At 46.6% G+C, this 27820-nt stretch overlaps 1 protein-coding gene across 1 annotated transcript in view; it reads left to right on the top strand.

Annotated features, from left to right (window-relative positions):
• The window catches only part of ERICH6 (glutamate rich 6), a 231006-nt gene that overhangs the window by 42593 nt on the left and 160593 nt on the right, over positions 1–27820 (top strand). The window lies entirely within an intron of this gene.

Raw genomic sequence — 27820 nt, 5'->3', positions numbered from 1 at the left:
CTTATTGTTGCCTCATTAATGATTTTCCTTTTCGCTTTCCGCTCCATTGCTCTGTAACAACTGCTCATGTTATAAAATGCTTGATGTTTACTGAACTCAATAGCCAACGTTGAAATTTACACACAGGTAAATAAGTCAGAGCAGTGTCTCCTTCTTCCTCTTCTTCTGTACAGCCATCAAGAAAGGTGGGCTGTGCCCCAATATGTCCACAAACATGCCTCCATGTCAGACTGCAATAAAAAATACGTATGTTGGTACTTGTTCTCCTGTCAAGTCCTGTATTTTGCTTCAGAACTGCAAAAAGGAAGACCCCTTTGTGAAATCTCATGTAGGTGTGCAAATCAGGGATCCCCATTGGAATATTTACTATATCAGGTTGAGTCTAAGGTGCCCCTTTAGCCATTCAAAAGCTGTACAGGAGGTATGGAGGTAGGAGACACTGCTCTGACTGCACTTATGTGTATAAATTTTGTTTGAGCTATTAAGCTCAGTAAACATTGGGCTTTTTACAACAAGAACACTTACAGCAGAAAGAAGATGGAAAATCAGAGGGGACAACAACGCTTGCAGGAGGTTTCTGTAATGAAAGTGGAATCAAATTCTCCTTTCCTTTACAGCCAAGGAAGCTGCCATCTTAGCTTCTGTTTGATCTACAGTCACCATGGTGCTGCACATATGATCAGTGTGGGATTGATTAGCTCGGTGGCGGGTATGGATGACCCCTTGGGGGGGTGCGTTTACACAGGGAGATAGCCGAGAAGTGGTTGCAAACAACAGTTTGGTTTATTGCTGCACATATGATCAGTGCTGCACATATGATCAGTGTGGGATTGATTAGCTCGGTGGCGGGTATGGATGACCCCTTGGGGGGGTGCGTTTACACAGGGAGATAGCCGAGAAGTGGTTGCAAACAACAGTTTGGTTTATTCTTGCAATTTACTTCACACAAGTGCAAGCCTCAAAACATCAAAATAAAAATAAAACACAAAATAAATCCTTGCCGCTGTGGATGGCTACCTTCTCACATACAGGAACCTACCTACGGAGTCTGTCTCCAACCTACTGTTGGGCAAACTTTGCTGATCCTACAGCAGACACTCAATAGTCCATGTTTTTTCTTCACACAACAAATGTCCATGGATCATGTCCCTTTTCCTCTTCACATTGAACATGTCCCTTTGCTTTTCTCTTCACATAGAACCCATTCCTTTGTTTGTCTCTTCACATAGCAAACAGTGCATTTATTTCTTTCCACATAGAAGACCTCACCTTGAGTAGTCTTCAGTCTTAATTAATTTCCCCTTCACACAGGAAATATCCATTGGTTTATTTTCACATAGAAACGATCCAAGACCTCACCTTGAGTAGTCTTCACACTTGTTACCCTCCTCAGCGCACATCGCTTCAGGAGGTCTTCCCCCATGCTCACACAGCTTCAGGGGGCATCCCTTCTCCCATGCCCACACAGCGTCGGGAGGCACACATCTGACTGTCCTCCTCTCACCACACGGTGTCAGGAGGCAGCCATCCTTAGACTTCCTTTGGACAAATTATAGAGGCCTTAACTTCCTCATTCCGAACAGCTGAAAGCCTTTCAACTTCCTTAAGCCAGTTCTGGCTACCTTTGCAGCCGACACCCTATAGTAATTGGTGAATTTTCTAAACCAGGTGTAATGGTATTTGCTGTCTGTGACTACATCCACAGATTTACCTGACTTCCTGTCACATACCCCCCCCCTCTTGTTTCAACCCTATGGTTGGGACACAGTTTTCCAGGCACGCACGTGTCAGGCACTTCTCTTGACTCTCACTGATAAGCCTCCTAGTATCTTCAAGCTTCAGGATGAAACTGTTTCTGTCATCTTCATTGACAGATTTCTCATAAATGTCAGACAACTTGTCCTTCATCTCGTATACACATTCTTCAACTGCATTTTTAGCATCATTTCGATCCTTCTCAAGTTTGTCCTGCATAACCGTCTGTCCTATCCACCAAGGAGGACCGTGATCCATAGGCAACTCAATTGTGCTAGTCTTAAAGTCTTCAACATTCTTGAGCCGCCTCTCTCTGCAATCAATAAATGATTTCCACAAAACTTTGAGAACCTCTGCTTCACTTGGCTTTGATCCAAGTAGGGACTCTTGACGTCCCTCTGTGACTTGAGTTGCCTCTCCATACAGCTGTACACAATCATTGACTCTTTGTTGTAAAAGGGAATGATCTTCTTTCTTGAGCTTACCTTGCTCTAAGATGCTGTGCAGAGGGCCTTCCATTTGCGACAACAGGCGGTCACACATTTCTTCAAAGTGACCCCTGTTCCTTTTTCCAGAGACATCATCAACTTTCCTTCCACCAACACATGGGTCAAAGGCAACAACACAGTCTATTACAGGTTTCTTCAATGCACTTTCTGCTGAACTATTTGACCCCTCAAGGTCACCTGGTTCCTTTTCTTTATCTGAACTCCACATGGAATGTATCTCAAGATCACGATCAAACTTCTGCCACCTGTCTTTCACCAGTTCCATTTTGGAAATATTCCCTGAAAGGCACTTGAAATTCATTTGCTTCACGTTTTCACCAACAGCCTTAGTTTTCTCCACTAGGTGGTGTTTGCTTTTTTCTCCCAGCTTTATATCACTTGCTTTAGTTTTCTCCGCTTTAGTTTTCTCCACTAGGTTTTCAGCCTGAACTGAGAAATCATCACATTTCTTACACAGCTCCTTTGTTTGCTAAGGCTCTAATGATACATTTTCCAGTGCTTGACGTTTTTGAAGGAACTGTTTAATCCAGAGGGGTGCTTCAAACAACATGTCATCAAATTTCTGATGCTCACTCAGGACCGACCCCAAAACACTGATCCTTTTAAAAACTGCATCCGGCACACTATCCCCTCTTTGGGACAGATCCTCTGTTGCCTGTAATTCCGCTTCAAGTTCTTCCAACTGAATCTTCATCTCTTCTACTTGCTGTTCTAAGGCTCGCTTAGACTTTTCTAGCTCCTGAACGCTTTTCCCAACATCATCCTTGGAGCTGACCAAATCTTCCATCTCTGTACACAGCTGTTTGTTAACTTTTTCTAGTTCAACCTTACACTCTAGAGCTTCCTCCAAGGAGCGAGCCAAGAACAAGGCTTTGCTCTCTTTATCACGCGCCTCCGCTTCTGCACGGTCGCGTTCTTCTGCATATTTTGCAGACAGTCTTCTCCTCACCAAGCATCTGATCCAACTTCTTTTTCACCTTTTCAACATTTTCTAATGAACCAACGCTTTCTTCCATGCGTTTTTTCATATCCGCTATCTGAGCTTGCAGTGTTGCGACTTGCTCTGATAGGTTTTTCTTTGCTTCCTCCTCCTCTTTTAATTGTTCCAGGAAGCCATTTTTCTCATCTTCCATTTGTTTGAGTTTTGTGCTAAAACTCAGCCTTTGACACCTCTCTTCCTGTAAGAGTTCCTGAGTGTCTTGCAGCTGCGATTCCAAGATCGAGAAATCTTTGGCAATTTCTCTAGATTTGCTGTCTGCTTGAGAAAGCTGATTTGTGACATTGTCCAACTCAACCTGCAGTTGGTTTGCCTTCTCTGACAGCTTAGCACACAATCGGTCACCTTCTGACACCTTGACTTGCGATTCCTGCAGCTGTGCCTCTACTTTTTCCCTCTTATGTTCACAATCTCCTTTTCCCTGCATAAGAGCCTTCACCTCATTGGCTAGCTTCTGGGAATGAGAATGTAGTTCTGCCACACAGGCTTCTTTCTTCTTTAGCTGCTGCTGGACACGTTGGGCTTCCTCTTTCCAACTTTCACAGTCCGTACGCAATTCATCTACCAAATTGCTCAAAGTGGTGAGCTCATACACAGTACTCAGTAATTTAGCCTCTCTCTCACTTTTCTCCTTGTCGCTGATAGACAATGTGGTTTTCAGAGCGACATTCTGTTCCTGCGCCTCCTGCAGGTCTATTTTTGTAGCTTCCAAAGACTGAAGACTTTTTTCCAGCTGATTACGCAACTCCAACATATCACACATACTTTGCTTCTGCAAAGTCTGAATTTCAATTTCCTTTTCCATGAGGATGGTATCTTTCTCCATTATAGTCTCTCCACGTTTTTGTAACTCGGAAAAAAGAAGAGCAGTGGATTCTTCCCACTGTAACACCTGAGCCTGCAAGTTTCTATGCTCCATCCTAAGCAACTCCAGGGCGTGTTCCTTTTCTTCCATTTTCCGTTGCAAGGCATCCAGCTCAGCCCTGCACACATACTCGGTTTCCTCCAAACCAATGACCTCCATTTGCTGCTGGCGTCTCTGTTTCCAGCCTGCCATGCTCTCTTGGTGAGCCTTTTGTTGAGCTGCAAAGCTCCGCTGAAAATCCGCATTTGCCTCAGTGTTGCTAGGGACAACAACCTCCCTCTTTAGTAGACTCTCTTTAGGCATGGATGGGGCTCATTCAGACGGTAACATACCCTCCATCCATAGAATCCGGTCTCTCATTTCAGCTATCTTTGCATCTTTCAGGCGTTTTGTTCGCCCCATCTTCAATAACTCCACAATAAATTTTTCACAGTCCAGCAAAACATTTTGAGACCACTGTCTCTTTAAAGCCAGTAGCTTTTCTCTCTCTTGCAGGATCTCCTCTCCTGCACACATAGATTGTGCAATCTCATGCACCAGACAAAGTTCATAGAACATATGCACTTCTTTGCAGGGATCTCTGCTTCTGCCCAATGCATACCTCCACCATATGTGGGATTGATTAGCTCGGTGGCGGGTATGGATGACCCCTTGGGGGGGTGCGTTTACACAGGGAGATAGCCGAGAAGTGGTTGCAAACAACAGTTTGGTTTATTCTTGCAATTTACTTCACACAAGTGCAAGCCTCAAAACATCAAAATAAAAATAAAACACAAAATAAATCCTAAGTCTGTCTCCAACCTACTGTTGGGCAAACTTTGCTGATCCTACAGCAGACACTCAATAGTCCATGTTTTTTCTTCACACAACAAATGTCCATTGATCATGTCCCTTTTCCTCTTAACATTGGACACGTCCCTTTGCTTTTCTCTTCACATAGAACCCATTCCTTTGTTTGTCTCTTCACATAGCAAACAGTGCATTTATTTATTTCCACATAGAAATAGTCCAAGACCTCACCTTGAGTAGTCTTCTGTCTTAATTAATTTCCCCTTCACACAGGAAATGTCCATTGGTTTCTTTTCACATAGAAACGATCCAAGACCTCACCTTGAGTAGTCTTCACACTTGTTACCCTCCTCAGCGCACATCACTTCAGGAGGTCTTCCCCATGCTCACACAGCTTCAGGGGACATCCCTTCTCCCATGCCCACACAGCGTCGGGAGGCACACATCTGACTGTCCTCCTCTCCCCACATGGTGTCAGGAGGCAGCCATCCTTAGACTTCCTTTGGACAAATTATAGAGGCCTTAACTTCCTCATTCCGAACAGCTGAAGGCCTTTCAACTTCCTTAAGCCAGTTCTGGCTACCTTTGCAGCCGACACCCTATAGTAATTGGTGAATTTTCTAAACCAGGTGGAAATGTATCTCCTGTCTGTGACTACATCCACAGATTTACCTGACTTCCTGTCACATCAGTTATGACACCAGCTATTTAATGGCTTGACAGTTAATTTGGGAGCAGAAACAATTGTGACACTCATAATTCATGGCATGTCTTGAATGTAACTGTTTTGGGAAACAGTTAAATACATGGGTTACATTTTTACTTTAATAGGCCATATTGTCATTGCATGTACCTTGTCTTTATACTTTTGTTTGACATGTAGTTGTGACATTGTGAGTGTGACATGATTATTATTCCCTCTGGCAATATCTTTGGTACCTGGAGTTTAAATTTACACAATTAAATTATAGCACTAGTTAGATTGTTTGAAATGTATGGATCAAACCCAGGGCAGGAGGGGCGGCTGCCCTGTGCGCAATGGGTTAATGCAGGGGTGGGGGTGCCTTGACCCTAACTCTAAGGTAAGGAGGGAGCGCAGTTTGGTATATTTGCCCTGGGCACTGGATGACGTTGTTCCGAGACTGCTCACACCATGCACAGCACTTGTACATATTTGCTGACAATGGTTTATGCTTCTCTGTTTGAGCAGTTGGATTGCCTGATCTTTAAGACTCTCTTTAATAGACTATGAGTACACATATCAAGGAAATTACTGACAAAATTAGACACAAACCAGGCTGCCTGTTAGTTACCAAAGTCTATTCATCAGTTTCTATGTGTGTATTTGTGTCCCCCACCGCCTGTGATAATATGCGTATTTGTGACCCCAATCCTGGTGATAAAAAGTGAGATAGACTGACATAGGTCTATGACAGAATTACCACTGGAGATGAGACACATTTTTAGTCTAATAGATACACAATTAATAAGGGGTCAGAGGTAGGTTTTATTTTGTTACAATGCTATTTTAGAGCAGCTAAGGGAGGAATTTTTAAATGAAGCTGCCTAATTGTAGTAAATCTATCTCGCTGCTCCTGTTTAGCATTACCTTGTTGTGCTACATGTCTACTATGGAGTATTTATATGTAACTGGAACCACTCTGGATTGATTTATTAAGACTGGAGAATGCAAAATCAGGTGTAGCTCTGCATGGAAACCAATCAGCTTCCAATTTTTTTTGTCAAAACCTAATTGAACAAAGTTAAAAGCTGATTGGCTACCATGCACAGCTGCATCAGATTTTGCACTCTTAGGTTTTAGTAAACCAACCCCACTGGGGTTTATTTACTAAAGCTGGAGATTGTAAAAACCAGGCTCACTTATACAAAGAAACCAATCAGCTTCCAGGTTTTATTGAACAGACAAGGACTCACTGCTCGAGGTGGTGTAATTGCCTGATGACTCACACAGGTGCATCCCCTGGCTCGCCTCCGTGAAAACTTGATAAAAGAAAAGGAATTGGCAGCACTCCAGGTTGAGTCAAAATCCAGATTTATTGACTGGACATCCAAATATGACAATCGTGACAAGGTAGACGCGTTTCACACACTGACTGTGTGCTTAATCATTACAAAGAAAAATGGATATAACATCTCAATATATACACACACAAAAATCCAATCATCAATTAAAAAACAGGTGATACAAATAAGGGGTAAACCATTTTCCTAATTACCGAGGACACTGATAGACCCATAAAACATCTATGTGAAACCAGTGAAAAATCAAATGTGAATGCTGTGACACAAATGTGTATGAAAAAATATATAAATGCAAAAAATCTGGTAAAATCTAAATATGTATAAACTATATGTGAAAATTAAATGTATTGTGATTAAAGATATGGATAAAATTACCATTGTTTAATAATATGTGTCAATTATAAAATGAGAATAAAAGCGCAAAAAAATGCACAAAAAATATACAAAAATACAAGGAATAGTGAATATATATATTGATATCTGTACAATCCGATTATGTGAATATAAAACTATGAAATAGTTTTGTTATTAAATTTTCAATTTTTAAAAAAAAGCCTGTGAGGGTCTCGGGAGCGAGCGCGCGCCGCCGGAGGCGCGCTCCCGCTCCCGCGCGGTCAGGGACCCCCCGCGCGTGTGACCAGCGGACCCTATCGTCCGCCGGTCACTCGCGATCGTCGGTGGAGAGGGAGAAAGGCAGGCAGCTAATGTAAACATGCCGCCTGTCATTCTCCCCTTTGTAGGAATAGTGATCATACGGTTCTACTATGTAGGACCTTTGATCACTGTTCCTACACCTCAAGCCACAGCCAATCACAGTTAGAATCACGCCCCTAGGGACACACATAACCCCTCCCTCTCAAAAAAAGTTAACCCCTTCACTGCCAGTGTAATTTTACAGTAACAGTGCATATTTATAGCACTGATTACTGTAGTAATGTCACTGGTAACCCCAAAAATGTCAGTCAAGGGTCCGATCTGTCCGCCGCAATGTCGCAGTACCGCAAAAAAAATCGCAGATCGCCGCCATTACGCGTTAAAAAAAAAACAACAAAAATGACAAAAATCTTTCCCTTTGTTAGTAAACGCGATAACTTTTGCGCAAACCAATCAAAATACGCTTTTTGCAATTTTTTTTACCAAACATATGTAGCATAAAACAAATTGCCCGAAAATGTTAAAAAATTTTGATTTTTACATTTTTTTGGGGGGGAATTTCATATAAAAAAATGTGAAAAATATTGTTATTTTTGCAAAATTGACGCTCTTTTTTTGTTTATAGTGCATGATCAAAAAATCGCACAGGTGATCAAATACCACCAAAAGAAAGCTCTGTTTGTGGGAAAAAAAGGACGTCAAATTCGTTTAGGTACAGCGTCGCACGACCGTGCAATTGTCCGTTAAAGTCACGCAATGCCGAATCGCAAAATAGGCCCTGGTCAGGAAGGGAGTAAAATCTTCCGGGGCTTAAGTGGTTAATTCAACAAGTAGAGGTTCAAAGCGAATTGGTTTCTATGCAGAAGTGAACCTGATTTTGCACCTTTAGTAAATTAGCCTGGGTTCACAATGATGCGATGTGGGAACCAGCGAGATTCCTGTGTGGGTTACCGCATTGCATCAGACTCGCAGGCAGTTCAAACTGCTCTCTGCAAACCACTGAGGGTGACAATAAAGTTAATGACACCGCCAAATCGGTTCCCAGAACGCAGTGCGAAGTGTGGAATCAGACAGGAATTGGATCACATGGGTCTGAACAACCATGAAAACTGATTCCAGCGTTGACCAAAAAAGGGTCCTGCACCATTTTGGTCCGAATGCAATGCAAATTCAGCCATACAAACTGTATGGCTGAATTCGCATTGCACAGACATCACATGTGATGTGCACAGCAATCCGGTGCGGATCTCATGCAATGTCTGGCATCGCAATAGTGTGAACCCAGCCTAAACCTCACTGAGTCCATAGAGTTGTTCTATTGTATACATTTATTATGCAGAAAATAAAAGGCGATCACAATCTTTTATTATTGTAAGTGGTTACTATTGGTACTGTACAACTATAATATTGGATATATAAGAACATTTTTTAGTTAAAAAGTTGGGTGTACGTACCTGTACAAATCTATGAGCAAGTAACATTTAACAAATTGAAAGTCTTTAGAAAAGTCAATCCTTTTCTAATTTCTACTTAATGTCCTGTTTCCTCTATCTGTCACTGCTAAGCCTCTTCTCTTATAATGAAACAGGCCTAAAGATGCCTCTAAACATTGGGTAAAGTGGGATAAATCAGTCAGTGATGGCAGTATCTATGGGCACCTTCAAATGTGAGCATTGGAAATATTTCCTGCCTGACAGTACAGCTAGGTTGTGAACCTCTCTGAAAACTATACAGAAGCAATACAGCCTGCCCAGAGCACACGCGACCCTAAATAAAGCCCATTTGGGAGCGTTGCCACCACCTTTTCCAGTCTGGGTGGTGCTGTGCAAGGAAGTACAGAAGGTCATTACCAAGACACATCCAGGTACGTATGTAGTTCTATGAAAAAACAAATGTATTTGTTTATGAATACATAACTAGATTAATGGTGTTTGCTTTATACCTTTATTAATACACCTTAGTAACCATTTTTTGGACTGACAACCGTAATTGAAAACTAATAAAAATGTTTATGCAGTTATAACACATTGTTCTAATAAACACTTCCTGGAATTCGACAACCCTAATTGTGCTGACCATCTAGAAGAAAAAAGATCAGGTCACTTCTGCGCTGTAAATTATAGAACTGTGATGAAGATCACATGAAATTTATAAGCAATCTACTAATAAAGACTTCATGCAGTGTTTTAGGAAAAAAAATAATAAGTAGCCATTGAAAACAAGAGTAATGCATAAAAACAACTATTAGGAGGAGGAATTAATTTACATCATTACATATCGACCTAAAAACAGAAACACCTCTTCCAACTGTCTATATGGAAAAAGGAAGGCTGTTGTGCCATGGTTCTGTAATACTGTAATAAAGTAATCCTTTCCATTCTGTAAGCATATAAATATAGTGGTATCTTCATAGGTAACTCCATCGACTGTTTTAAATATTCTCTTTTATTCCCAATAATGTGAAGCCTTTAGGTGGCTATGCATGGCCCATTTTATTTGGTTTAGCCAGCCGGGTGAATAAAAAAAAAAACTGAACTGGTTCCCCCACACACACACACACATTCAAGGTGGATTGGGGAATCCTCTGAGCTATTGTAGTCACAGAATACATATGTAGCACCCTCCTATGTAGGTGCTAGAGAGTGCATAGTTTTTTTGGGTTTCCCTGCTTACCAGGTAAACTGTTAGGCAAATTTAAGTACTCTCCGCCTAACAAGGAGCAGTAATCCATTGATAGGGTCTTCTCAGTGTGGTCAGATGCTGCTCATGTTGTCTGCCTGTTTCACACTGGCCCAATAGGATGGGGCATATTGGACAGTGAAAGGAAACCTGACAAATGGGAGCATACAGCCCTGGCCATTGGCAGAGGAAAGTGCCTCAAGGCATGCTGGGTGAATGTATTTATATAAAGAGAGCACGTGTGCAGGGGGTCTTTGGCTGGAGAGCGAGGTCCCAGGGGGAGGGGGCTGCTGCGCCTCCTCTGTACAAGCTGCCATGCCGTTTCAGGTGGTCGACCTGAGTTACAGAAGCTGCAACCCTGATGCCTGGCAGAACTGACTGAGAAATGGGTATACCTGGAAGGATCTGTTTCTGGTTGCTGTGAGTACAGATCTACTTCTAGGGGCCTGCTCGATGAGGGCAATCCCTTCATGCTAGTGAAGTCAGTGGACAGGTGCCAGTTAAGAGAATACTTATTAGTGTCCTGAAGAGTCAGTGTTCATTGAGTCTAGTGATCGACTGATGCCGGTTTTTCGTTGCCGATACCGATACCGATATTTTGGCGATCGCATATCGGTATCGCCTGATATTGGCCGATATTTTTGCACATTTAAAATTTTGCAAAATAAACACAAATTTCAACACAAATCTGTTACTGAACATGTTAATCTTTGTTTATTAACATTTTTAACATTAAGGGGTCCTTCTTCACACCTTAACTGCATGAAAACTGATAGGAAAAGTGCACTTGCAGGGACATCAGTTTCACATTATCTGATTGTGCATTAATGCATAATAAACTGCTGCTGCAGTAGTGCACTCACTCACTGCAATCATTTTAAATCACTACTGCAGTGCAAAACTGCTAGAAAAAAAGCTAGACAACAGCTAGACAGTGGTTTGGATTGTTGCATAGTTACATAGTTACATAGTTAGTGAGGTTGAAAAAAGACATCAGTCCATCCAGTTCAACCTATGATGTGTGTGTGTGTGTGTGTGTGTTTGCTGTTAACCGTACATTGTATACCCCTGTAATTTGTGGTCTTTAAGGTGCCCATCTAATAGTTTTTTGAAACTATTGATGCTCCCTGCTGAAACGACGGTTTGAGGAAGAGAATTCCACATCCTTACCGCTCTTACAGTGAAGAACCCCCTGCGTATTTTAAGGTTAAACCGCCTTTCCTCTAGTTTTAGTGAGTAGTCACGTGTCTTATTGTATTCCCTTTCTCTGAATAGGTTTTTCCATATGCTAGGGTCGCCAGTACAGTATTTGTACATTGATATCATATCCCCCCTCAATCGTCTCTTCTCCAGAGAGAATAAGTTCAGTGCTTGTAGTCTTTCCTCATAGCTGATGTCCTCCATTCCCCTAATTATTTTTGCTGCCCTTCTCTGGACTTTCTCCAGTTCCAGCACATCCTTCCTGAGGACTGGTGCCCAGGACTGGACAGCATACTCCAGATGTGGCCAGACCAGAGTCTTGTAGAGTGGGAGAATAATCTCTTTATTTCTGGAGTGAATCCCCTTTTTTATACATCCCAGTATTCTGTTGGCTTTGCTTGCAGCGGCTTGCCACTGCCAAGCCTGTTGTCTACCAGTACCCCCAGGTCCTTTTCCATCCTAGACTCACCCAGAGGTTCCCCCCCAGTGAGTAGCTTGCTTTCTGGTTTCTGGCACCCAAGTGCATTACTTTACATTTTTCAACATTAAACCTCATCTGCCATATAGTTGCCCACCCCATTATTTTGTTCAGGTCCGCTTGTAAGGTTTCCACATCCTGCCCAGAAGATATTGGCATGCTTAGTTTAGTATCATCCGCAAATACTGAGATTTTACTCAATATCCCCTCCTCTAGATCATTTATAAATAAATTAAACAGGATTGGCCCCAGGACAGAACCCTGGGGGACCCCGCTTTCCACACCCGCTCAATCTGAGTATTCCCCATTAATCACCACCCTTTGCAACCTCCCCTGCAGCCAGTTCTCTATCCAGGTACTCACCTTATGGTCCATACCTACCTTCCTTAGTTTGAACAGTAAGCGTTTGTGGGGAACGGTGTCAAAGGCCTTTGCAAAGTCCAGGTACACCACATCCACAGGCTTAAATTGGCTTAGATTGGACTCAGTGGACTACCTCTGCAGTAGGGCACTCACTGCAACTACTGCAGTCAGTGCAAAACTGCTAGAAAAAAAGCTAGGCAACAGCTAGACAGTAGATTGGATTGGAGTCAGTGGACTACCGCTGCAGTATGGCACTCACCGCAACTACTGCAGTCAGTGCAAAACTGCTAGAAAAAAAGCTAGGCAACAGCTAGACAGTGGATTGGATTGGAGTCAGTGGACTACCGCTGCAGTAGGGCACTCACTGCAACTACTGCAATCAGTGCAAAACTGCTAGAAAAAAAGCTAGGCAACAGCTACACAATGAATTGGATTGGAGTGAGTGGACTACCGCTGCAGTAGGGCACTCACTGCAACTACTGCAGTCAGTGCAAAACTGCTAGAAAAAAAGCTAAGCAACAGCTAGACAGTGACTTGGACTGGAGTCAGTTGACTACCGCTGCAGTAGGGCACTCACTGCAACTACTGCAATCAGTGCAAAACCGCTAGAAAAAAAGCTAGGCAACAGCTAGACAGTAGATTGGATTGGAGTCAGTGGACTACTGCTGCAGTAGGACACTCACTGCAAATACTGCAATAGGGCACTCACTGCAACTACTGCAGTCAATGCAAAACTGCTAGAAAAAAAGCTAGGCAACAGCTAGACAGTGGATTGGACTGGAGTCAGTGGACTACCGCTGCAGTAGGGCACACACTGCAACTAATGCAGTCAGTGCAAAACTGCTAGAAAAAAGCTAGACAAAAGCTAGACAGTGGATTGGAGTGGACACTACTACTATACTTTTCAATACTCCCAGTTAATTAGAACAATATTATACTGCAGAAAGCAGAACATTTCAGGAAGTCAATGGTCACCTGTTAAACGGCTTCTGTTTTGTTCATATAATGCTGCCACTTCATAAACATGCTCAGGAGCGGAGGAGGACAGGGGAGCAGAGAGAGAGAGGTATATTCTAGCATGGGAAGAAAGTCTTTTGTATCGTGCCTCATTTTCTTTCCACCACTGAAGAGGATGACTTCTTCTGTCAATTACTGGTTCCTTCAAATAGAGATGAAGTTCATCATCCAGGCTCATGATTGCAGATTCAGAAGAAATTGAATCCTTCGCATGATGCCCCAATAAAACACTGAAAATGTCCTGATCAATTTGACCACGATGAACAAGATTCTCTTCTGTTCGTTGACGTATTTTTGGACATTTTTCTGTTTTTGCAGCATGCTGCTCTTTCAGAATATAAAAATGGTGTTTTGGACTTGTCTTTTCGGCAGGAACCTCTTGCACCTCCTGTTGAATATCTTCTGTCAGCCATTGTTTTGCCTTAGCCAATACATCATCAGAAGAGAAAGCATGGTTCTTGTATCGAGGATTCAAAAGACTTGCAAGCACAACATTTCTAATCTCTTCATGATTCTCAAAACATATATCAATCAAAGCTCTTTGGCTTGACAGACCATCATTTGAAAGTTGGAGGGTGTTGTGTGCCATGACACTGAGGTCTGAAATATGAGCAAGCCTCATTCCTTTCCGCATGTCTCGAAGTAGCACAAGCATCACTCGGTCTTTGTTGATTCTCCAGTCTTCAAGCATGCCTAAAAACATTTCTCTACTGTACTCAGTGTGGGATCATTGCATCACTTTTGTATTCAACACCAATTGCCTTTTTGTCCATCCGCTGTCAATGAAGTGGCATGTAAGAATCATTAGTGACTCTGACTCTGTTTTTCCTGACCAGCAGTCAGTCCTGAATGAGAGTGAGTTTCCAGCATTCTCTGGTTGCAGCATAGCCTTTACTTTGTCAACGACCTTTTGGTGAATCTTTCCCAGCATTTTGGTTCGATAATACTTCTCACTCTTCAGTGTGTAGCTTGGCTCAAGTATGGACATCAACCGTTTAAATCCTGAGTCAGACACTATTGTAAATGGCTGGTTATCAGTGACCATCATCTCTGTGATTACTCTGTCTAGCAGTTGGGATCTTCCATCTGAATCTAGACAGTGACACACGTTTTTTTTTCAGAAACATATCTGTTATTGTTGCCTGAGATAGTGGAGGAGGTATTTCAAAATCACATTGATATTCATTGTGTTTTTTCTGTGCTGCATGATATAATTGATTATGATGAACTCTTAGATGGGCCCAAAGATTTGATGTATTTTTGTTTTTTCCTGGAGAAGGTTGAGATGAGAAATAGTCCCAGACCACACTTTTACTTTTTCTCTCCTCATCCATCTCCATTGCAATTTGAAAGAGACAAAAAAGTAAAAAAAAAAAAAAGGCTTGCTGGCACCCTGTTGTAGGTCGGTGGCTGACGCCTGGCAGTGTGGGTGGTTAGCTGGCACCCTGTTGTGGGTCGGTGCCTGACGCCTGGCAGTGTGGGTGGCTTGCTTGCTGGCACCCTGTTGTGGGGTGGCTGACTGCTGTCACCCTGTTGTGGGTCAGTGGCTGATGCCTGGCAGTGTGGATGGCTCACTTGCTGGCACCCTGTTGTGGCGTGGTTGGCTGCTGTCACCCTGTTGTGGATCGGTGGCTGACACCTGGCAGTGTGGGTGGCTTGCTTACTGGCACCCTGTTGTGGGGTGGCTGGCTGCTGTCACCATGTTGTGGGTCGGTGGCTAATGCCTGACAGTTTGGGTGGCTGGCTGGCACCCTGTTGTGGGTCGGACGCTGACACCTGGCAGTGTGGCTGGCTTGGGGTCACCCTGTTGTGGGTGGCTGGCTTGCTGGAACACTGTGGTGGGTGGGTGGGTGGCTGGCTTGGTGTCACCCTGTTGTGGGTGGCTGGCTTGCTGGAACACTGTGGTGGGTCGCTGGCTTGGTGTCACCCTGTTGTAGGTGGCTGGCTTGGTGTCAACCTGTTGTGGGTGGCTGGCTTGCTGGAACACTGTGGTGGGTGGGTGGCTGGCTTGGTGTCACCCTGTTGTGGGTGGCTGGCTTGCTGGAACACTGTGGTGGGTGTCTGGCTTGGTGTCCCCCTGTTGTGGGTGGCTGGCTTGCTGGAACACTGTGGTGGGTGGCTGGCTTGGTGTCACCCTGTTGTGGGTGGCTGGCTTGGTGTCACCCTGTTGTGGGTGGCTGGCTTGCTGGAACACTGTGGTGGGTGGCTGGCTTGCTGGAACACTGTGGTGGATGACTGGCTTGGTGTCACCCTGTTGGGGTGGCTGGCTTGCTGGAACACTGTGGTGGATGTCTGGCTGGCTTAGGGTCACCCTGTTGTGGGTGGCTGGCTTGCTGGGACACTGGTGGGTAGCTGACTTGCTGGAACACTGTGGTGGGTGGCCGGCTTGCTGGAATACTATGGTGGATGGCTAGCTGGCTTGCTGGAACACTGTGGTGGGTGGCTGGCTTGGGGTCACCCTGTTGTGGGTGGGTGGCTTGCTGGAACACTGTGTGGTCACCGTGGCGGGTGGTTGGCTTGGTGTCACCTGGGTGGCTGGTTTGCTGGAACCCTGTTGTGGGGTGGGTAGCTGGCTGCTAGCACCCTGTTGTGGGGTGGGTGGCTGGATGCTGGCCTTGCACCCTGTTCTGTTGTGGGTCGGATGATTGGTGACTGGCACCCTGTGGGTGGGTGGCTGGCACCGTGAGCACCGTGACTGGACTGCAGCTGGCTGCATACGAGGATGACGGAGGCGTGGGAGGCGGTCTTAGAGGGCAGAACGTGTGCAGCACGTGGTTAAATTATGTCACGTATGCGCCGCCCAGGCATGGAAGTCGGTCTTAGAAGGCAGAACAACATACGGAATTACATCATGAATATATCGGCAATATCAGTAACTTCAGAGGCCGACTCTGATATATAGGGGAAAGTGCATATCGGCCCCCGATATATCGGTGTTGCCGATAAATCGGTCGATCCCTAATTGAGTCTTCTGCCAGAGTGAGCAAAGGACTTTTCTTCCATACAAATCCTGTATGGTTCAGCAGAGGTTCAAGTTGGAGTATCCCACTAATCCCTTCTCCTATCCAAGTTCTACTAATAAATTCAAAAAAACAAATCCCCTGGACTGGTAATTGGATAACGAGTGAATGAGTGTGTACCTGGCTGTGTAAAAACACTCAATCACCTGGCTGCAGGATAATCGGAGGGAGACTCAGGGAACTTTATACTCAGCAGCAACCCCTACGGGGGCAGTGCTGCATTTGGGGGCTCGCCCCCAGATTATCCCCTGATTTATCCCAGTGGTTGCCATCGGCAAAGGCCGAATTAAGTACCCAAGAAACACCATGTCTAACTGTGCAGATTTCAGGAGTGTGGTTGAAGAAAAGCTGTGTTGCACTATGGAGGAAAATGTCTGCCTTACAGTTACCGGTGCGAGAAAAGAGTTAACCCGGGATGTGGGAATTGGCGTGTAAAGGATTGTGGCAGTGCATATGCTATAGTAGAAAATGTCTGCTACACAGTCAGTAGTAACAGAATGGTTCTCAGCAGTAGCAGTGAAGGAGTTCGGTTATCACATGAGCAAAGGAATGTGGCCGAGACTCAAGTTAGGGAACACTGTCTGCTTCACAGTGCAATTTGTGTATCCTGAGCAACGTTTGTATGGCAACAGCAAAAGGATCACTGTACAGTGCAGGGAAGAGCGCACCAGAGAGATCTGCTCAGCAGGAGGAGCCACTGCCAGAGGGTCAGCTAGTCTTGGGACCCGAGCGGAGTCATCACTCATGGGCAGCCAATCTGGTGAGTGGGAGGGAGCTGTGACATCACTTCCACAACCGGGTGCAGCTGAGAAGGAGACATGTGTGAGGAGTAGCAAGATGGCAGATGCTGGAGAAAGTCAGAGCACTGGGGCTGCTCCACGTGTTGGCAGAGAGCCTGCAGAGTGGACTGAGACTCAGAACACGATACTGACGAACATGGGAGTCCGGTTGATACCCCATGGAAGTTTGGCGCTGTGCAGCCAAGGAGACACGAAGCAACTTGGACTGGTATGTGGCAGCTGCCAGGGTATGACAGTGAATCTGCACACTTGAGGTCAGTGTGTGCACTGCATAGAAATTAGGAATAGACCGATATGTTTTTTCAGGGCCGATACCAATATTTTAGTCACAACGTATCAGTATCAGCCGATATGGGACGAAATTTTTTATATTTAAAGTTTTGAAAAATATAGACAATTTTTTACACAAATCTGGTACTGAACATGTTAATTTCCGTTTAATGCTTAATGGCTGGCTTGCTGGCACCCTGTGGTGGGTGGCTGGCACCCTGTGGTGGGTGGCTGGCTGCCTGGCACCCTGTGGTGGGTGGCTGGCTGCCTGGCACCCTGTGGTGGGTGGCTGGCTTGCTGGCACCCTGGGGTGGGTGGCTGGCTCTCTGGCACCCTTTGGTGGGTGGCTGGCTGGTACCCTGTGGTGGAAGGCTGGCTGGCTGTCTGGCACCCTGTCTGTGGGTGGCTGGCTGTCTGGCACCCTGTGGTGGGTGGCTAGCTTTCTGGCACCCTGTGGTGGGTGGCTGGCGGGCTGGCACCCTGTGGTGGATGGGTGGGTGGCTGACACAGTGGCTGTGGGTGGCTGGCTGGTACAGGGCCTGTGGTGGATGGCTGGCTGGTACAGTGCCTGTGGTGTGGCTGGCTGGTACAGTCCCTTTGGGTGGTTGGCTGGTACAGGGCCTGTGGGTGGGTGGCTGGCTGGTACAGGGTCTGTGGGTGGGTGGCTGGCTGGCTGGTACAGGGCCTGTGGGTGGCTGGCTTGCTGGTACAGTTCCTGTGGCTGGCTGGCTGGTACAGGGCCTGTGGATGTGGGTGATTGACTGGCATTGGACTGCTGTGGGTGGGTGCATGGCTGTGATACACTCCCGCGAGACTAGTCCCGACTCCAGACGAAGGCTGTCCAAGGCGAGGGAGGTGGCCTAAGAAGGCAGAATGATGTCACAAAAATATCGGCAATATCGGGGAAAGTGCATGTCGGCCCCCAATATATCGACCTTGCCGATAATCGGCCTATCCCTAGTAGAAATGCTGCTAAGACTGGAGCTGAGTGATTGTCAACCCAGAAGATTGTATGTGAACTGGGAGACGGGGAATTCCTATGAAGTGCTGACACCCATTGTCGCTATCATTTTTGGAAGAGGCACAGAAGTATACCAAGGGCACCGCTGGGGCAGGGACTAGTGGTACACACTCATACAACTGTTTGCCAAACCAAGGAAACTTGCATTTCTGAGGTACAGTACATCCAGATAGTAGAGGCCGGTCATCTGCCCCAGAGTGCACCAGTTGCGGTCGCAGCAGCAGAAAGTCCGGCTCTACAAAGGGCAGAAAGGGCTCGATGGATCCAGAGACTGTAGTGCTTCAAGCTCTTTAAATGAGGAGGAGCCAGGGATCATCGATGTGGGGTCGCCTAGGTTTGAATGCCGGTTTGGATCCTTGGAAGAGGGAATCAGCGAGTGGGGATCAGAAATGGAAACAGAGTGGGATTTGGGGAACTGAGAAAATGGGAGGTGTTCAAGCTTGCACAGTGAAGGAAAAGGGGCAGCGGTCATACATATGAGATGTACAAGACACCTTGGGTTCTGTGAGGCCTATGCAATCAGGGTCCCAGAATTGTCCCTGCCTCAAACTTATGCTCTGACTCGAGCTCAGAATGAGGCCTTCTCCAGTCTGATCACCAAAGTGGAGACCCTATATGTCCCGCCTGGGAGAGGCAACAGGCAGAAACTCCCCAGGTTCTCTCGCTTTCAAAGACATGTGCAACGGAAGGTAGCCATAGAATATGGTTATGGTTACCCTTATGCCCCTAGAGAAATAACTGAAGAAATAGAGAGCAAAGGAGAGGCTTGGTATGAAGATGCTGTCTGAGACTCTATATGTTCCTAAGCCATACCAAAACCCAACCAGTCCACAGCTCTGGGAAACATTTCTGTCCATTAAGGATAATTGGAGTCTGGGGAGATCATTACACATTGATCATGTGGTGGTCAAACTCCCAGACAAAAAGAGTCAAGCGTGGGCTATCAGGATTCAGGGTCCTGACAGAAGGATTATCCGGATACCACATCCTGATCACTACTACTGAGCTGTGTCCAGTTTATCGTCCTTTTAAATTGAATGTATCGTTTTGAAAGAGGCTGTTAAGCCTAAAGAATCCTTTATCACAGTTGTTTGTGTTGCTGCTGGGGCTAGAGGCCCTTTTCCCAAATTCCCTTTTCCTCCTACCCTTGCAAATAGAGGAGGGGACAACTGAAGCTTGCTTCATCATCTGAGAGAAGGAATCTTCTGCTGCAGAGGACTCTCCTATCTGATCCAAGGGCTGCTACCTGGAGGGGGTAAACCCCTAGTTACTAAAAGACATTTTCTGAAGACACTTTGTTAAGAACACTTTGTGAAGACACTTTAAGGACACTTTTGCGAAGACACTTTAAGGACACTTTGCGAATATATTCTGTTTGGGACACTTTGCGAAGATCATTCGGCCAGTGGACCACCACAGTTACCAGATTAAGCTTGTCTGAGTTGCTGCCATGTCAGAAGGTAGTTTCTCACTGTCTCTTTACAAAGGAAGTGCCCAAGAGAAGGACTTCCTTGAACAGTTCCTTCAATTGTCCACAAGTAGGCAAGCTGTTGATACAGGCTCCAACAATGATGGCTGGCTGCTAACAGAAGATGTGTTGCCTCAATGCAGCAGGAGGGAGTCGCTGCAGGCATCAGTCGGATGGACTCCACACCTCTTTATCTTAACTTGTAAGTTTGGCTAGTAGAAAAGAGTCAGTACCCTGGTATTTGAGAGGGACCTTACCTATTACTAGCCATATGTTTCCTGCTTGGAACACTATAGAATGTGTTTTAGTCAGAAAGAATTGTAGGTTTGTCAGGGTCCGGACTGGCGGCAGGTGACTGCACTGGAGGTGGATTCTCTGTGTCTGTGAGGGATTGGCGTGGACCGTACTAGAGGACCGGTTCTAAGTTACTAACGGTTTTCACCAGAGCCCGCCGCAAGGCGGGATGGACTTACTGCAGCGGTAGCAACCAGGTCGTATCCTCCGGTAACGGCTCAACCTCACAGACAGCTGATTCAGGCGTGGTACAGAAGGACAAGGCAAAGGCAGGGTCAGACGAAGTAGAAGGTCAAGGCAGGCAGGAACGGTTCGTAGTCAGGGGCAACAGCAGAAGGTCTGATACACAGGCAGGGAAAATACACCAAACGCTTTCTCAAGGCACAAAAGGCAACAAGATCTGGCAAGGACAGGAAGGGGAAGTGGGTTTTTATATGTTTTGGGCTGATTGGGTCAGGCACCAATTAGTGGTGCACTGGCCCTTTAAATTTCAGAACAGCGGCGCGCGCGCGCGTGCCCTAGAGAGCGGGGCCACGCGCGCCGAGAGGAAGCCAAGGCGGGAGCCGAGCGGGAGGGGAGTGGAGTCCGCGGGCGGGAATGTCCCGCCGCACGGACCGACTGTGTGTGGGGTGCAGGGGAGCGGCGCTCACGGTCGGGGAAGGTGACCGGAGCGCCGCTACCCGCAGCATGCCTCGAGTGCTCCGGGGAAGCTGCAGGACCCGGAGCGCTCGGCGTGACAGTACCCCCCCCCCTTTGGTCTCCCCCTCTTTTTGGAGCCCAGGAATCTGTGGATGAGCTCTTTGTCGAGGATATTGGACTCGGGCTCCCATGACCTCTCTTCGGGACCACAATTCTCCCAGTCAACAAAAAAAAATGTTTTACCTCTACGACTTTGGAGGCGAGGATGTCTTTCACCGAGAAGACGTCAGAGGACCCAGAGACAGGAGCAGGAACGATGACCTTGGAGGAAAATCGGTTAAGAATGAGGGGTTTGAGGAGGGATACATGAAAGGAGTTAGAAATACGGAGAGAGGGAGGAAGATGGAGTTTGTAAGAGACAGCATTAATTTGGCTTTTGATTTTAAAAGGCCCGAGATAACGCGGACTCAGTTTGTAGCTGGGGACCCGAAACCGGATGTATTTGGCAGAGAGCCACACTCTGTCCCCAGGGGCAAAGACAGGAGGAGTTCTTCTTTTCCTATCTGCATGTCTCTTCATGCGAGAAGAGGCCAGGGTGAGCGACTTTTGAGTCTCTTTCCAGATGGAGGAGAAGTCCAGGGTCAGATCATCAACGGCAGGAACTCCAGAAGAAGTGGGAATGGGGAGGGGGGGCAGCGGGTGACGGCCGTACACCACAAAAAAAACGGAGATTTGGTGGATGACTCAGAGTCTCTAAAGTTATAAGAAAATTCGGCCCAGGGCAACAGGTCGACCCAATCATCCTGACAGGAGGAGACGAAGTGTCGCAGATAGTCACCAAGGATCTGGTTAACCCTCTCCACTTGTCCATTGGACTGAGGGTGGTAGGCAGAAGAAAAGTTCAATTTGATTTTTAATTGGGTGCAGAGAGCTCTCCAAAACTTTGAGATAAACTAAACGCCTCTATCGGAGACGATATGTGTTGGAAGACCATGGAGACGAAATATGTGCAAAAAGAATTGCTTCGCCAGCTGTGGCGCAGAAGGGAGACCAGGAAGCGGGACAAAATGTGCCATTTTTGAAAACCTGTCAACAACCACCCATATGACTGTGTTGCCATGGGATACGGGAAGATCAGTGACGAAGTCCATTGCTATGTGGGACCAAGGCTGTTCAGGCACTGGCAGAGGGAGGAGAAGACCTGCAGGCTTCTGGCGGGGAGTTTTATCACGTGCGCAGACAGTACAGGCCCGAACGAACTCCGTTACGTCTTTCTCAAAGGAAGGCCACCAATAGTGTCTGGCAATTAGCTGAGTCGTCTTTTTAATTCCAGCGTGACCCGCCAGGTGAGAGGAGTGACCCCATTTGAGAGTCCGTAGGCGAAGACGTGGAGGAACAAATGTTTTTCCTGGAGGAACTGGTACCAGTGAAGCAGGGGCAGTTGAAATTAGACACTCAGGAGGAATGATGTGTTGAGGAACGGTTTCATCTTTGGAGGCATCGGTGGAGCGTGATAGGGCATCCGCCCTAATGTTCTTATCAGCAGGACGAAAATGGATTTGGAAAGTGAATCGGGCAAAGAACAATGACACCTGGCCTGGCGCGGATTAAGGCGCTGGGCAGACTGAAGGTACGAGAGATTTTTGTGGTCAGTGTAGATGGTGATCGGATGAGGGGATCCTTCCAGAAGATGTCTCCATTCTTCTAGTGCCAACTTAATGACTAGTAGTTCACGATCTCCAATGGCATAGTTCTTTTCAGGAGGGGAAAAAGTTTTTGAGAAGAAGCCGCAGGTGACGTTTTTTCCTTTAGCAGACTTTTGAAGAAGAACCGCTCCGGCTCCAACAGAGGAGGCATCCACCTCCAGGAAGAATGGTTTCAGAGGATCGGGCCTATTCAAGACTGGAGCGGAGGCGAAGGCGGCTTTAAGGAGAGTAAAGGCTTCTTCAGCTTGGGGAGGCCAGGATTTCGGATTCGCTTCTTTCTTGGTTAGTGCCACAATAGGCGCCACGATAGTGGAGAAGTGGGGAACAAACTGGAGGTAATAGTTGGCGAATCCAAAGAAGCGCTGAATAGAGCGAAGTCCTGAGGGGCATGGCCAATCCAAGACTGCAGAGAGTTTGTCGGGGTCCATTTGAAGACCTTGTCCAGAAACTAGGTATCCCAGAAACGGAAGACAGCTACGTTCAAAAAGACATTTTTCCATTTTGGCGTAAAGATGGTTGACACGAAGGCGCTGGAGCACTTGACGAACATGGCGACGGTGTTCCTCCAGGGTGGAGGAGAAGATTAGAATGTCGTCAAGATAGACCACTACACAGGTATACAACATGTCCCAGAAGATCTCGTTGACAAAGTCTTGAAAGACTGCAGGAGCGTTGCACAGGCAGAAAGGCATGATGAGATACTCAAAGTGGCCATCTCTGGTATTAAAAGCGGTTTTCCACTCATCTCCTTCACGGATTCTGATGAGATTATAAGCGCCCCTGAGGTCAAGCTTAGTGAAGACCTTTGCTCCGCGCAGACGGTCAAAGAGCTCTGAGATGAGAGGCAAAGGGTAGCGATTCTTTACCGTGATTTTGTTAAGACCGCGGTAGTCAATACATGGGCGTAGTGACCCATCCTTTTTGGCAACAAAGAAAAATCCTGCTTCGGCAGGAGAAGAAGATTTCCTGATGAAACCTTTCTTGAGGTTCTCCTGAACGTACTCCGACAGGGCCTTGGTTTCAGGAATGGAGAGAGGGTAAATCCTGCCACGGGGTGGTGTGGTACCGGGAAGCAAATCAATGGGACAATCATAGGGTCTATGTGGTGGTAAGACCTCCGCCTGTTTCTTGCAAAAGACGTCAGTAAAGTCCTGATAGGCCTTAGGAAGGCCGAGCATTGGTGAGGAGACGGAGACTTGTCTAGTAGGTACCGACTTGAGGCAACGAGTGTGGCAGGTAGGCCCCCATGATTTAATGTCCCCAGAGGTCCAGTCGAGGGTAGGAGAGTGGCGCTGGAGCCAGGGCAAGCCAAGAAGGACGTCAGAAGTGCAATTCGGTAGAACAAAAAATTCAATGATCTCTTGGTGGAGGACTCCTATGGTCATGAGCACGGGTTCTGTGCGATAACGCACGGTACAGTTCAGATTCTCTCCGTTAACTGTAGTAATGAAGAAGGGCTTGACGAGACGGATCACAGGAATGCTAAAGCGGTTGATGAAGGAGGCTTTAATGAAGTTTCCTGCAGAGCCAGAGTCCAAGAAGGCCTCTGCAGGGAAGGAGACTTTAGCGGCAGAAGAAATCCGTACTGGAACAATCAAGCGTGGAGAGGAAGACTTTACACCCAGCGACGCCTCTCCTACGTTCACTAGGTGCGAGCGTTTCCCTGACGCTGTGGACGAACTGGACAGTCCTTTAAGAAGTGTTCGGAACTCGCACAGTATAAGCATAAATTCTTGTTCCTCCGGCGAGACCTTTCTTGCTGGGTCAGGCGAGCCCGATCCACTTGCATGGCCTCCTCGGCGGAAGGCGCAGCAACCGGCTTCAATGGTTGCTGGAAGAGAGGTGCCAGGCGTGGATATCGCCTGTTGCGAACAAGATTCTTTTCTTGGCGAAGTTCCTGACGTCTTTCAATGAAGCGCATATCTATGCGAGTAGCCAACTGGATGAGTTCCGTCAGGGAGTCAGGTATCTCTCGTGCGGCCAGAGAATCCTTGATATGGCTGGATAAACCTTTTTTAAAAGTCGCGCAGAGGGCGTCGTTGTTACAGGTCAGTTCGGAGGCCAGGGTGCGAAACTGTATAGCATATTCGCCTACTGTAGTGTCTCCTTGGACGAGGTTTAGCAAGGCTGTTTTTTGCTGATGAGGCACAGGCAGGTTCCTCGAAGACACTGCGGACTTCAGAAACAAAGATCTGGACGGAGGCAGTGGCAGGATTGTTGCGGTCCCAGAGTGGCGTGGCCCAGGCCAAGGCCTTCCCAGACAGTAAACTGACCATGAAGGCCACCTTAAACCGTTCCGTAGGAAACTGGTCGGCCAACATCTCCAGGTGCAGGGAACATTGGGGCAAAAAACCCCGGCACATCTTAGAATCCCCATCAAACTTGTCCGGGAGAGACAAACGGATTCTAGCGGAGGCGGCGGCCACCGGCTGTGGAGGTGGAGCGGAAGCAGAAGCAGGCGGCTGCTGCCGTGTGGGAAGAAGCTGCTGCAGCATGGCGGGCAACTGTGCCAACTGGAACGTCCCGCCGCGCGGACCGACTCTGTGTGGGGTGCGGGGGAGCGGCGCTCACGGTCGGGGAAGGTGACCGGAGCGCCGCTACCCGCAGCATGCCTCGAGTGCTCCGGGGACGCTGCAGGACCCGGAGCGCTCGGTGTGACAAGGTTGTTCTGTTTGTCTTTTACAGGAACACAATGGGACAATGTGTCAAGAGTTGCCCTTAGGGGGCTGAATGCACAAAATATCTCTACGTGAAAGTTAGTGATAGGTGCCTGTTCGGGTGAGAAAGTCCCCTCTGAGGAGAGGACAGTCTCACTGTAAGTACTGTATGTTAGGATATACAATTGCACCGTATTTGTGTACTTCCTTTGCAGGCTTGCAAGAAGTCTTTATCCCTCAAATGAGGTAGTCCATGAAAATCCATATACATACATATGTAATGATACTATTTGTATTATAGTTAGTTAGGGTGTTTAGCAATTTTACCCTACCAATCAGTTATTTTTTTGGAAGGGGGTGCGCTAATACAGTGCACTTGGAAGATGCTTCGTTTAAAGTGTAAATATCTATTGTATATCAGATGTCTTATAATATTTTACGCTAATTTATTGTACATACTGGCCACATATGGGGTATGCCCCATGGCCTTGTTCATTTGTTAACTCTCTTTTTCCCCTTTTCCAAGTTTGTGGCATACGTCTTGTAAATTTTGAATAGGTATTTTTGTAGAGGCGGCTGGCCAAAAGCCACTGAGGACATGGCTTATTTTAGGCAGGGGGTGGATGTCGCACCCTCCTAGGTACAGTATCTCACAAAAGTGAGTACACCCCTCACATTTTTGTAAATATTTTATTGTATATTTTCATGTGACAACACTGAAGAAATGACACTTTGCTACAATGTAAAGTAGTGAGTGTACAGCTTGTATAAAAGTGTAAATTTACTGTTCCTTCAAAATAACTCAACACACAGCCATTAATGTCTAAACCGCTGGCAACAAAAGTGAGTACACCCCTAAGTGAAAATGTCCAAATTGGGTCCAATTAGCCATTTTCCTTCACCGGTGTCATGCGACTCGTTAGTGTTGCAAGGTCTCTGGTGTGAATGGGGAGCAGGTGTGGTAAATTTGGTGTTATCACTCTTACTCTCTCATACTGGTCGCTGGAAGTTCAACATGGCACCTCATGGCTAAGAACTCTCTGAAGATCTGAAAAAAGAATTGTTGCTTTACATAAAGATGGCCTAGGCTATAAGAAGATTGCCAAGACCCTAAAACTGAGCAGCAGCACAGTGGCCAAGACCATACAGTTTTTTAACAGGACAGGTTCCACTCAAAACAGGCCTTGCCATGGTCGCCCAAGAAGTAGAGTGCATGTGCTCAGCGTCATATCAAGAGGTTGTCTTTGGGAAATAGACATATGAGTGCTGCCAGCATTGCTGCAGAGGTTGAAGGGGTCGGGGTTGGTAGTCAGCCTGTCAGTGTTCAAACCATATGTCGCACACTGCATCAAATTGGTCTGCATGGCTGTTGTTCAAGAAGGAAGCCTTTTCTAAAGACAATGCACAAGAAAGCCCGCAAACAGTTTGCTGAAGAAAAGCAGACTAAGGACATGGATTACTGGAACCATGTCCTGTGGTCTGATGAGACCAAGATAAACTGATTTGGTTCAGATGGTGTCAAGTGTGTGTGGCGGCAACCAGGTGAGGAGTAAAAAGACACACAGTCAAGCATGGTGGTGGGAGTGTCATCGTCTGGGGCTGCATGAGTGCTTCCAGTACTGGGAAGCTACAATTAATTGAGGGAACCATGAATGCCAACATGTACTGTTACATACTGAAGCAGAGCATGATTCCCTCCCTTCGGAGACTGGACTGAAGAGCAGTATTCCAACATAAGGACCCCAGACACACCTCCAAGACGACCACTGCCTTGCTGAAGGTAAAGGTGATGGACTGGCCGAGCATGTCTCCAGACCTAAACCCTATTAAGCATTTGTGGGGCATCCTCAAACAGAAGGTGGAGGAGCGCAAGGTCTCTTTACAAAAATGTGAGGGGTGTACTCACTTTTGTCAGATACTGTAGGTGCTAGAGAGTGCATAGTGTTTTTTGGGTTTCTCTGCTTACCAGGGGAACTGTCAGGCAAATTTAAGTACTCTCTGCCTAACAGGATACAGTAATTCATTGATAGGGTTTGCTTAGTGTGGTCAGATGCTGCTCATATTGTCTGCCTGTTTCACAGTGGTCCAATAGGAGGAGGCATAATGGACTGTGAGAGGAAACCTGACAAATGGGACCATGGGTGTAGATACAGCCCTGGCCATTGGCAGAGAAAAGTGCCTCAAGACATGCTGGGTGACTGTATGACTGTATTTATACCAAGAGAGCACGTGTGCAGGGGGTCTTTGGCTGGAGAGCAAGGTCCCAGGGGGAGGGGGCTGCTGCCCCTCCTCTGTACAAGCTGCCATGCCGCTTCAGGTGGCCGACCTGAGGACTGGAGTTACAGAAGCTGCAGCCCTGATGTCCGGCAGGACTGATTGAAAAAGGTATATACCTGGAAGGATCTGTTTCTGGTTGTTGTGAATACTGATCTACGTCTAGGGGCCTGTTCGGTGAGGGCAATCTCTTAATGCTAGTGAAGTCAGTGGACGGGTGCCAGCTAAAGAGGATCCTGAAGAGTCAGTGTTCATTGAGGCTGTTCACTTTGCAAGGGAAATTGCTTCTTGCAAGGAAATTGCATGTGCTAAGAAAAAAAAA

The sequence above is a fragment of the Pelophylax lessonae genome (assembly GCF_965119305.1).
Source record: "Pelophylax lessonae genome assembly, chromosome: 3".
Taxonomy (NCBI): Eukaryota; Metazoa; Chordata; class Amphibia; order Anura; family Ranidae; genus Pelophylax; species Pelophylax lessonae.
Note: the sequence above shows the minus strand (reverse complement) of the source record. Positions and strands in the feature narration are given on the sequence as shown.